General features: G+C 43.6%; 1 protein-coding gene across 4 annotated transcripts in view; it reads left to right on the top strand.

The window, feature by feature from the left end:
- The first annotated feature begins 1781 nt into the window (after positions 1 to 1781).
- The window catches only part of APC (APC regulator of WNT signaling pathway), an 89887-nt gene continuing 79894 nt past the window's right edge, over positions 1782 to 11774 (top strand). The window contains exon 1 of one of the 4 annotated variants that reach the window (XM_042866124.1): positions 1782 to 1822. The gene's annotated coding sequence lies outside the window, so the exon portion shown is untranslated. Of the gene's footprint in view, positions 1823 to 2430; positions 3919 to 11774 lie in introns of those variants that run through there. The other 3 variants (XM_042866123.1, XM_042866122.1, XM_042866127.1) reach the window with 3 other exon arrangements.

Here is an 11774-nt window from a genome sequence, read left to right as displayed (position 1 = left end):
CCTAATACAAAAACTTAACTTATTTGAAGGCAGCCTCATACACTGGATTCAACATCTTTCAAAAGTTTCTCTCTTATTATGAAAAGAAAGGTTAATATGTGCTTTACAGAGAGATTCAAAACTGTTTTTATTCAGACTATTGCATAGTTGGACATTTGTTGAGTTATTCCAAACTCCTTAGAATATTAACCTATGAGTCTCATCCTTCAACTTTTAAGTAACATCAGGGAAAGTAAAGGGAACTGAATTTACAGAAACGTTTAGCAGGAGCTATTGCCTTTCAAAAAGCCGTAGCTAGCGACACAGCACATGATCAGGGAGAACAAAACATTCAGAGCAGATAAGATTAGTTCGTCAAACTAATTTTCATTGTCATTCATTTTCATTCATACTCATGGTCATGGTTTGTAGGATACAAATTTGAGGCTGTTGAAATGGAACACAGTAGAGACAGAAATTGCTAGAACTAAAAAAGATACTGAAATAGTAGGAATTTTTCATTACTAAACATAACATTAAAACATAAACCACACAGATTCATCTGTTTATCAGAATGTATTAGATTTTGGAACTATTTGGTTAACATTCATAGCAATTCATAGCAAGTTGACAGTATGTTGTGGCAGACTGTGAAGGAGGAATGTGAGTGTGCTTGGCAAGGAAATTCCTTTGATCCTAACGAAGGCGCAGAGCTTGTCCAGGCCCAGTGAGAACAGAAAGCTATGAAATACTCTGTATCAGATCTAAGCAGGAATAAGGAAGGTTAAGGAAGAATTTGAGGACTGCTTTGCAAAGGACGCTCAAACCATCAGGAAAAAAGGGTCCTTATACACATCAAAGAAAAGTGGTAATGAACCCAATGAAACTGCTTCATGACAAAAGTCTTAGAGAGGAGCTCGGGGGTGGCAATGCCATGGATCAGCTCCCCAGGGCATCGGCCAAGACCCCAAGTGCTGGAGTTCAGGGAGTGGCTGAACAGTCCTCAGTCACAGGGTTTCAATTTTCAGAGGTTTTGTGCGCAGCCACAAGCTAGACTATATGATTCTTGTGGATCTCTTCCAACTCATGATGTTCTTTGCTGCTACCTCACTGCACACGTATATGATCACTTTCTGCAGGGTGAGAAACATTCCTAATCCAAATCTCCTACACCTGTCGCTATTTTCTGTAGCCGAGCCAACCGCTTTTCAGGACCGACTTCTGTCGCTACGCAAAGGCTGCCTCAGGCTCCCGGCGCACCACCGACTTCGGCACGGCACGGCACGGCATGTCCCAACCCCCGCTCACCACTCGAGGACAGGACAGGACGCGGCCCTCCAGCCCGCCCCCCAGCAGGTGCGCGCCGTACGGCGGGGGCGGATGCTCTCCCGCCTTCGCGCATGCGCGTCGTCGCCGCAGCTGGGATTTCGTCGTCTGAGCCTGCGCGGTCCTTTCTCCCCCGGGCGAGATGGCGGCGAGGAGTCCGGTCTCGGGAAGCGAGTGAAACGGGCGGCTGAGAGCTGGGGCGGCGGGCAGAGGGTCCCGGTGCCGCGGCCTAGGCGCGCCCGAGGGAGGCGGCCGCTCTGTGGGGGCCGGGACCCCGCGGCGCTCGGGAAGGAGGGGGGGGGTCTCCCGTAGGTCGCCGAAGGAATGTGGAGCTGGGGAGACGGGGCAGGGACCGGCCCTGGCCGGTGAGGAGGGGAGCGGTCGCGGAGCCCGCGCCGCGTATGCGCGCCCTTCGGCCGCCGCTTCGGGCCGCCCTGGGGGTCCGCTTCGTGGGTCCGCGGCGGAGGCGTCGAGGAACCGCGGCGGCGCTGCCGGGCGGGCGGAGCGAGGCAGGCAGGTGAGTACCGTGCCCGCTTCCCCGGGCCGCAGCTCTCCCCACTTCTCACGCAGAGCCCTTCTGGGTTCGTCCCCAGGCGCGTGGTCTTGTTCCCCTCCTGCAGTTTGCCCTGTGGCCCAGCCGGGCCGTCCCCGCTCCGCACAGGGACTGCCTCCCTTAGATGTCGTCCCTCTCGCCCCCGGTCGTGAATTGTCGGTCACGCGACGGAGCCGTTAGTGGCGGTAGTGTTGCGTGATGTGAGTTTACTTCTTGGTTTTGAACCCAAACCTCTGTCCCCAAAGTATTCGGAGACTTGCTAACTGAAGTGCTGCTGGAATAGGAAGGCAGTAGTAGTGAGTCCCGCTGACTGGTTCTGAGGAAGAGTCCATGAGCTCTCTTCCTTGAAAAGATTTGAAGTCCTTAACCTGCAAAAACCTTCCTCTAGCTGTCAGTCTTTGACTTCAAAGAGGAGGCTCCAGGGAGGCTCATGTGGCCTTCCAGTACTGCAGGGGAAGCTTGCAAATAGGATGAAGACTGACTTTTTAGATGGAGAGAGGACAAGGAATGAAGGCTTTAAACTGAATTGATTAGATTTTAGGAGGAAGTCTTAAAGAACGGTGAGGCACTGGAATAGATTGCCTAGAGAAGCTGGAGATGTGCCACCCCTCGAGGCTTTCAGAGCTGGCTTAGATGAGGCCCTGTGCAGCCTGATCTGTTGAGAGGCAGCCCTGCCATGGGATGAGGTTGTTATGGGGATGGGCTTCATTGTCTCTGCCATCTCAAGCCAGTCTTTGATTCTGTGTGTCAGGGTTTTTTAACAAGATGTTAAGAGACTTGCAGGTGAGGGTTGGATCTGTACAGGTATGACTAAACTGTAGTTATTGAAGTCATTCTAACCTCAACTGATGTTTGTAGTTTCAGAAGTTTTCAAATGTAGAGAGAACATTTCAGATTTGAGCAAATGTCAGCCTCACAGTGTAACTGCAGGGCAAAAGAAGTAGAGATGCAAATTTACTCAACTGTGTAATGATTTGTTTGCTGCTGTCCTGTCACCCTTAATAATGAACAGTGTGTTAGTAGTGGCCTGTAAACAGGGAAGACAAAAATTTTGGTAAAGCTGTCCTGGAAATGTAACTTCTCAAAAACTAAAGCTTTATAGAAGCTGATTTCACATAAATACTTCTTCCAACTACTATGTGAACAAGAGATTCTTTTGTTTCTCTGCTCCAGTGGAGAAGCACTAGTTTGAAAGCTTTTTCTCAAGTGGTTTTTGCAAAAGTCAAGTAAAATTAGATAATTAATTGAAAGCAAAGCAGAACTTTTCCTATTCAGGTGCTGTAATCTTGTATTTTTAAAATGAGTTTGAAGGAATTTGTATGCATGCCAGTCCTGAGCACATAAGAATCATTAGTCATCTACAGTAAATGCCAGGAGATCAAAGAGTCACAGAATGTCTTGGACTGGAAGGCACCTTCAAGAACACCCAGTTACAATCCCCTGCCACGGCTCGGTTGCTTCCCACTAGGTCAGGCTGACCGGGGCTCCGCCCAGCCTGGTCTTGAATGCCTCCAGGGATGGGGCATACACAGCTTTTCTGGCTAGCCTGTGCCAGTGCCTCACCACCCTTTGAGTGAATAATTTTCTCCTAACATCTAATCTAAACTCCCCTACCCTTGCCCTATCGCTATCAGAACACGTAAAAAAAGCCTATCTCTTGTTTATAAACTTCACTGAAGTACTGCTAAGCCATGGTGAGGTCTCTCCAGAGCCTTCTCCTCCTCAGACTGAGCAAGCCTGGGTTTTCCTTTATCCCCTTCTTGGAAGTAGAAACAAGTGTTTCTCCTTTCTTTTTTTTTTAAGTCACCAAGGGCTTTACCTGACAGCTGTTGCTTTTCGCCTATAATGGAGAGTGATTTGGCAATGTCATCTGGCTCCTTCAGGACTCTGGGACACGCATAGTCTGTGCCATAGACTTGTACACATTTAATCTCATTGGGTGTCCTCAAACTTCTGTTACAGGGGGGATAGGTTTTTTTCCTCCTCTAACTGTTGCTGTTCAGTGTCTGGAGATGTGTGAAATATGTGACTGACAGTGAAGACTGAGGTAAAGAACTGAGGTACTCCACAAGCCTTTTCCATGACTCTTGTTGCCATTTCTCCCTTCTCGTTTATCAGAGGATTACAATCCCCTTAGCCTTCATTAATCAATGTATCTGTAGAATCCCTTTCTTGTTTTCATGCCCAGGCCAATCATCCCTTCTTCCACTACTTCTGTTCCTTCAATTTGACCAGCTGGTCCTTCCTCAGCCATGACAGTTTCCTGCCTCCCCTGCTCAATTTCTTATGCCTGGGAGACGGACAGCTTTTGCTCAGAAAGATGTTCTTTAAGAGCTGCCAGTTCTGCTTTGTTATTTTGTCTCTAAGGACAGCGTCTCAGGGGATGTCATCCAATAATTCCTTTAACAGATGGAATTTTGCTTTTCTGAAGTTCAGAATCCTGACTTTTTTTGGCCTGTTGACATGCCCACATTTGCTTGATATCATGGTTTCAAGTTTCTTGATATATTTCTTTTCCTATTATATTTATGATGAAGATTATAGGGTAGTTCTGCCATGGAAAAAAGAACTTTGCAGTAGTGAATACTTGAGGTCCTTGAATGCATTACATTTCAAAAGCAATCATAAATGGGTTATTTGGTAAAAGCTTTTATACTTAATGTTATAATGAAAGAAACAAGCCAGAACTCTGGAAATTAAAATGCTAATATACTTGATGATTTTATTTCTAAATATTGCAGTAGTAGATACTATTGAGAATAAAAATGTGCCTTAAGAAATGCAATGAAATGCATGCTTTGGTATACTCAGAGCCTCTGTTGCACAAAATATTTGTCAAGTAACTAGTGTCACAATTGCTGTTTCTTAGATTATCAAACTGCAATGCCATCAACAGTGTGCTGTGCCACAGAGTGTGCAAAGCTTTAGATACTCAGTTTTACTCAATATTATTGTTAAATTATTTGCTGTTAGCAAGCATCTACATTTTGTGTTTATGGTACCTCATGACTTTTGAAAAATATTTATATGTATGTGTGGATGTATTTTTTTGTAAATATTGCTAGAACTTTATTATTATCCAGATAATCTTTTATGTAAAGAGTTGTATAATGTTTAAACACAGAATAATAAAACTTAATCCTATAATTGAACAAGAGAGGAAAAGCTTTGATTTGACTAACTTTATCTTGACTAGACTGAAAATTAAGTAAATCAAGCTAGTTTGTACTGTTCTACAGCAGCTAACTTGTTTTAGGCAGTTGAGTAATGAGGAATTACTCACTTTTAGAAATATTTTATGACAGGAAATATTGAAATATCAGGAGTGGCATGTGAAAGCATAGGGTAGTATGAATCTCATAATTTCAACTTGCAGACTAAACTGCAGGAGTTATTCCATAGCATTATGCAGTGGAAGTCCATTAATTTTCTCTTCACTCACCCCATCTGAAACTTAATGTGAGATTCAGTTTTTTGTTGTGGTTAGGGCTTATATTTTTTGAATTGTTATCTTGGACAATAGAAAGAAATGCCTTTTTTCTTTGTATCATTGTGTTTTCACAGTATCCTTTTCAGTTACTTGTATGATGAGTAAGCAATGGATGAGTGTACTGAAATTATGTAGGTAAACAACTTGGTAAAAGCAATATACACCACTAACCTTTCATGTTTCACTGAGGTTGTTGGAATGATGAGAGAAGGAGAAAGGTCTATCCTAGGATTATTTTATGAGTTTAGCTTTCAATGAAATCTCCATTGTAAGTATGAAAATGCAACATGAAAGTGAGTATGCAAGTACTCAGCTTAGAAATGGAATCCAGTAGTTGTAGCTAATTTTCAAATAGATCTTCTAGTAATTTGCTGATCAAACTGATGTTATTTTCACCATCCACTTACTGTCAGTTGTACTAAAGTAAAGATGCTCATAGCTTTGAAACCTGCTTCACATACTCCTCTTTTAATGATCTAACACTTAATTCTCTTAGAGTTTTGATTCTGATTAACTTCAGTTCTGACTGTAACTTTCGTTTGTTAAGGCTGTGTTAAAATAGCTTTTGTGCTATTGTTGAATTTTGCTTGCTGAGTCATTGTCATTCAGTTTTAATTAAAAGTATGCAACTTTTGTATCAGGTGTAACTGGAGAATGAAGTTATAAGGCAGTAAATACTCACAGAATATATAGACCTCTGATGTTTAGTGGGGATATATTTTTCAATTGAAGAAAAATAAGGTTAGGTTTCATTATCTCCACGTGCTTCTGTTCTACTGCTTGCTTGCCATGATCACCAGGCTGGTATGTAACAATTTGAATTGATCACCAGAGATTAGTAGGGTTCAATGAATATTTTCATTTTGTTTTTTGTTATTATTTAAATATAAGCTGGTGGAAATGAGAAATTTTAAAAGCATGAACGTTCTTGAAAATGGAGAGGCTTATATTTTGCCTTATGATCTCCATTTGGATTTTCAGAAGGTGAGAAGTGAAATTAAATGAGGGTATCTTTTCAATTAGTTCTATTAGAGCAGAAAGTAGTTTGATTTATTTATGGAAATGGTGAAATAAATAAAAATTCTGAGCACAGATAGCATTTTGAGGAGTATGAAATGTAGTGATGTTTTTCTCGGATGCACTTGAATCACCAATTGGTAGAACATTAACCTCTGGAAAAAGAGACCTTACTTGGGTAGACTTTGTAATTCAGAATAAAAATAATTTAGGCTTGTGTTAGATGGGTAGTGATATCAGTTTTAGTACTGTGATTTCTTCTGAAAGTGTGAAGTTTTTATTCATAATCTGTGGTAGAACACCTGTGGCACGGTAAAGCACCTCTTAAGACTAAGTTTGTGAGATTAATTTTTTTCTTGAAAGTTGCACACTTTTTCTGGAAGTTTGATGTAAATAAAATGCTTATTTATGCAGTTTATGCTTCAAGTGTTGGTTGCTTTAAATAGATTCTGCAGGGTGCTGAGTTTTGCAAGACTGAATTTGCCTGTTAATAGATTGGCCTTTTTGTACTAACTGGCGTGTTGGGAGAACTGGAAGAAAACTAGGACTTCTCATTGTTGTGTAACAAGAGTGCAAAGAAATCATGAAAGGATAAATTGTGTGACTTAGCTCTCCTTTTATTAACTGAAAAAGGTTTTCAGGATCACATGAGCTTTTCCTCTTCTCTAAAACACTTGCCATGGAGATCCCATTTTGCTGTTGTTCTTCCACTTAAAGGGCTTCAGCTAAACTTTTTTGAGCTATGACCATTTAGGAATAGTACTGCATGTTATATATGAAAGGTGTTTGTATACCAAATATGTATATCTGTATACAGAAAGATTTTGAGTTAACATACATAAAATTTATACAGAAGCTCAACTGTATTTCTTACACCTGCCTATTCTTACTCATTCTTTTACATCTAGCTTCAGCTGGAAGTTATATATTGTTTTATGACTTGGTCGTGTTTTGCAGCTTTTTTTTTTTTTTTTTTTTTTTGAGTAAGAACTTCTGCTTTTTATTATTTAAATTGAAATTCAGATGAAAAATGAGAAAATTGCCCCCAAGCCCCTCTGGCTTGCTTTGTTTACAGTTTTCACTGGAGTTTGCATTTATATGGCAGGCTTCCTGTTTCATAGTGCGGTGACTTCTGTCTAATAAAATTACTTGAATGTCTAAGTAAGCATGTCAGAATAACACTTAGAGCTGTCACTGTATGCACTGAAGTGAATTCCTGTTCCGTATTTTGTCTCTTGGCACTTGATTTCTTGTATGGTAACACTTTCCTGTTTTGTGGGAATATGGAAAAGTTTTAGCGTGAATAATAATGTGGCAAATGGGTTCAAACATGGTAGTGAAAATTACTGTGCCTAATATTAAGTGTTCTTACAGCTTTAGTTATAATGCCTCATCAGACTTGTATTTGATTTACATTTTGTTTGGCAAAAATACGGTGAACCTGAACACACACTACTTGGGTAAATCGAGCAGCAGAGTTCTGAGTCCACATTGCTACTTTTATTATCCTTGCGGAAACACAGAATCACAGAATTGTAGGGGTTGGAAGGGACCTCCAGAGATCATCGAGTCCAACCCCCTGCCAAAGCAGGTTCCCTACAGCAGGTCGCACAGGTAGGCATCCAGGCAGGTCTTGAACATCTCCAGAGAAGGAGACTCCACCACCTCCCTGTGCAGCCTGTTCCAGTGCTCCGTCACCTCACTGTAAAGAAGTTATTGCGCACATTTGTGCGGAACTTCCTATGCTGCAGCTTATGTCCTTTTCCCCTTGTCCTGTCTCCACTCACCACTGAAAAGAGTCCGGCCTCGCCATTCTGCCCCCCACACCTCAGATATTTATAGACCTGGATCAGGTCCCCTCTCAGTCTTCTTTTCTCAAGGCTGAACAGACCCAGTTCACTCAGCCTTTCCTCATAGGAGAGATGCTCCAGGCCCTTCACCATCTTTGTGGCCCTCCGCTGGACTCTTTCCAAGAGATCCCTGTCTTTTTTGTACTGGGGAGCCCAGAACTGGACGCAGTACTCCAGATGAGGTCTTACCAGGGCAGAGTAGAGGGGGAGGATCACCTCCTTTGACCTGCTGGCCACGCTCTTTTTAATGCACCCCAGTAAGCCATTGGCCTTTTTGGCCACAAGGGCACACTGCTGGCTCATGGCCAACCTGTCATCCACGAGGACACCCAGGTCCCTTTCCGCAGAGCTCCCCTCCAGCAGGTCATCCCCCAACCTGTACTGGTGCATGCAATTATTCCTCCCCAGATGCAAGACTCTACACTTGCTTTTGTTAAACCTCATCCGGTTTTTTTCTGCCCAGCTCTCCAGCCTGTCCAGGTCTTGCTGAATGGCAGCACGGCCTTCAGGCGTGTCAGCCAATCCTCCCAACTTCATATCATCGGCAAACTTGCTGAGGGTGGGCCATTATCCCCTCATCAAGGTCATTGATGAAGATGTTGAGCAAGACCGGACCCAGCACAGACCCCTGAGGAACACCGCTAGTTACAGGCCTCCAACCGGACTCTGCACCACCAACAAAGACCCTCTGTGCTCTGCCAGTCAGCCAGTTCTCAACCCACCTCACTGTCCACTCATCTATCCCACGCTTCCTCAGCTTTGTTATAAGGATGTTGTGGGGGACAGTATCAAATGCCTTGCTGAAATCAAGGTAGACTACATCCACTGCTCTCCCCCCACCCACCTAGCCAGAGACAACATCATAGAAGGCTACCAGGTTGGTCAAGCACGACCTCCCCCTTGTGAACCCGTGCTGACTACTCCTGATAACCTCCTCTTCTTCCAGTTGTCTGGAGATGACATCCAGTACAAGCTGTTCCATCACCTTTCCAGGGACAGAGGTGAGGCTGACTGGCCTATAATTGCCTGGATCTTCCTTCTTGCCTTTTTTGAAGACCGGGGTGACGTTGGCTATTTTCCAGTCTTCAGGCACCTCCCCCATCCTCCAAGACTTCTCAAAGATGACAGAAAGCGGTTCAGCAATCACCTCTGCCAGCTCCTTCAGCACCCATGGATGAATCCCATCGGGTCCCATGGATTTCTGAACATTGATGTTGCCTAGGTGCTCCCGGACCACCTCTTCCCTGACAGAAGGGGGGTCTTCCATTCCCCAGATCCTCTCACTAATCTCCAGGGTCTCAGATTCCCGAGGGGGAGCTTTTTCACTGAAGACAGAAGCAAAGAAGACATTCAGTATCTCCTCCTTCTCAGCATCCCCCGTTACCAAAACACCCCCGTCACTTAGCAGGGGAGCCACATTCTCCCTAGTCTTCCTTTTACTGTTAATGTACTTGAAAAAACCTTTTTTATTATCCTTTATCCCCTTTGCCAGATTTAATTCCAGGCGGGCTTTAGCCTTCCTTGTCGCATCCCTGCAGACCCTAACAACATTCCTGTATTCTTCCCAAGTGGTCTGACCCTTTTTCCACATTTCATGGGCCTTCTTCTTTCCTTTGAGTTTGTGCACGAGCTCCTTGCTCATCCACACAGGTCTCCTGCCACCCTTTCCCGATTTCTTCCTCACAGGGACGCACCGATCCTGAGCTTGGAAGAAGAGCTGCTTAAATGCCGACCAGCTCTCACAGGCCCCCTTGCCTTCCAACACCCTAGCCCATGAGACAGCTCCAAGTAGGCCCCGAAAGAGATCGAAGTTGGCTCTCCTAAAGTCCAGGATAGCAATCCTACTTTTTGCTTTACTTCTTCCACTCAGGATCTTGAACTCCACCATCTCGTGGTCACTACAACCCAAGCTGCCCCCGACCTTTACTTCCCTGACAAGCCCTTCTCTATTAGTGAGAATAAGGTCCAGCAGTACCCCTCTCCTTGTCGATTCCTCAACCACCTGCATCAGGAAGTTGTCTTCAACACATTGCAGGAACCGTCTGGACCACGCATGCCTGGCCACATTGCTTTTCCAGCAAATATCTGGATGATTGAAGTCCCCCATAAACATTATTCTGATGGAAACAAAATGTTACCACAATGGAGTTATTACTAGTAGTGTCTCCACATTGCATGAAACCAGGATTGGGTTTGTGTTGTAATTATTTCCTGGAAGTCAAGGGGTATTTAAAAAAAAAAAAAAAAAGGAAGTGCAGCACAGCATGTAGTAAGCAGAGACTATTTTTTACTGTTGCTGAGCTGGGCTTTCTACAACTAACAGTTTGTTATGAATACTATGTAATGACCGTTGGCTTTCTCTATTAGAACATTTTTTTTTCTTCATAATTCAACAATTGTGATGATGGTTCTCCTGTTTTTTATAAGTAGCTGTGAAAGCAGTGTTGTGGGTGCAAAGTTCTTGATCACCATGCCTTGCAGCTCTGTCCTCAGAACAGATTTGCCAAGTTTGTGCGGTTTGCGAGAAATGTTATTTTACAGAATCGCAGAATTGCAGGGGTTGGAAGGGACCTCCAGAGATCATCGAATCCAACCCCCCTGCCAAAGCAGGTTCCCTACACCAGGTTGCACAGGTAGGCATCCAGGCAGGTCTTGAACATCTCCAGAGAAGGAGACTCCACCACCTCCCTGGGCAGCCTGTTCCAGTGCTCCGTCACCTCACTGTAAAGAAGTTCTTGCGCACATTTGTGTGGAACTTCCTGTGCTGCAGTTTCCAGCCGTTTCCCCTTGTCCTGTCTCCACTCACCACTGAAAAGAGTCCGGCCTCGCCATTCTGCCCCCCACACCTTAGATATTTATAGACCTGGATCAGGTCCCCTCTCAGTCTTCTTTTCTCAAGGCTGAGAATTTATGAGAATTTAATTTATTTATATATTTATGCCAATTATGCCTGTGTATGAAGGAGATTATAGGGAAAACTGTTGATGGTGAGAGCAGTTACGTCTTGTAACTAAGAGATACTGAGGAGTGTGCTGCAGGACAAGCACACTGAAAAACTCAGGTGAGTATACAACTGTACCTGTATTTCAGTGCTTTTATGTGAGGAGGGAGTCAGGGTAAGCTTTAGTTACTACTACTTCTCAGCATAGACCTGAAGAACAAACTGCACAGCTTGAGAAGCAGTAGTACATGCTGTTGTATTAGGCCTACATAATGTAATGGCTCTTTCTGAGTGTAAACAGGTTCTCTGTGACGGAATGAGTAACTTTTTTACCTCAGTCTGTAAATCAAATACAAAATCAACTGTTTGTTTTGTATATAAACTAGTGACAAGATACATGCAAATTCTAGGATGCCTTAGTGTATAGTTACAAACTTCTTTGGATATGTTTGAGAACATGTGAAGAATATCCTGGGAAATAAATTTACCATGTTGATATTTACTCACTGGAATTAAGTTATGTAAGATGAGACAGCCAACTGAGGTTGTTTAGTCTGAGGAAAAGGAGGCTGAGAGGAACCTTACTGGTCTCTTCAAATACCACAAGGGTGATTGCAG

The sequence above is a fragment of the Lagopus leucura genome, unplaced genomic scaffold, assembly GCF_019238085.1.
Source record: "Lagopus leucura isolate 7727_CA_CO unplaced genomic scaffold, USGS_WTPT01 Super-Scaffold_810, whole genome shotgun sequence".
NCBI classification, from domain to species: Eukaryota; Metazoa; Chordata; class Aves; order Galliformes; family Phasianidae; genus Lagopus; species Lagopus leucura.
The sequence above is the reverse complement of the archived record's forward strand: the minus strand, read 5'-3'. Positions and strand labels throughout refer to the sequence as shown.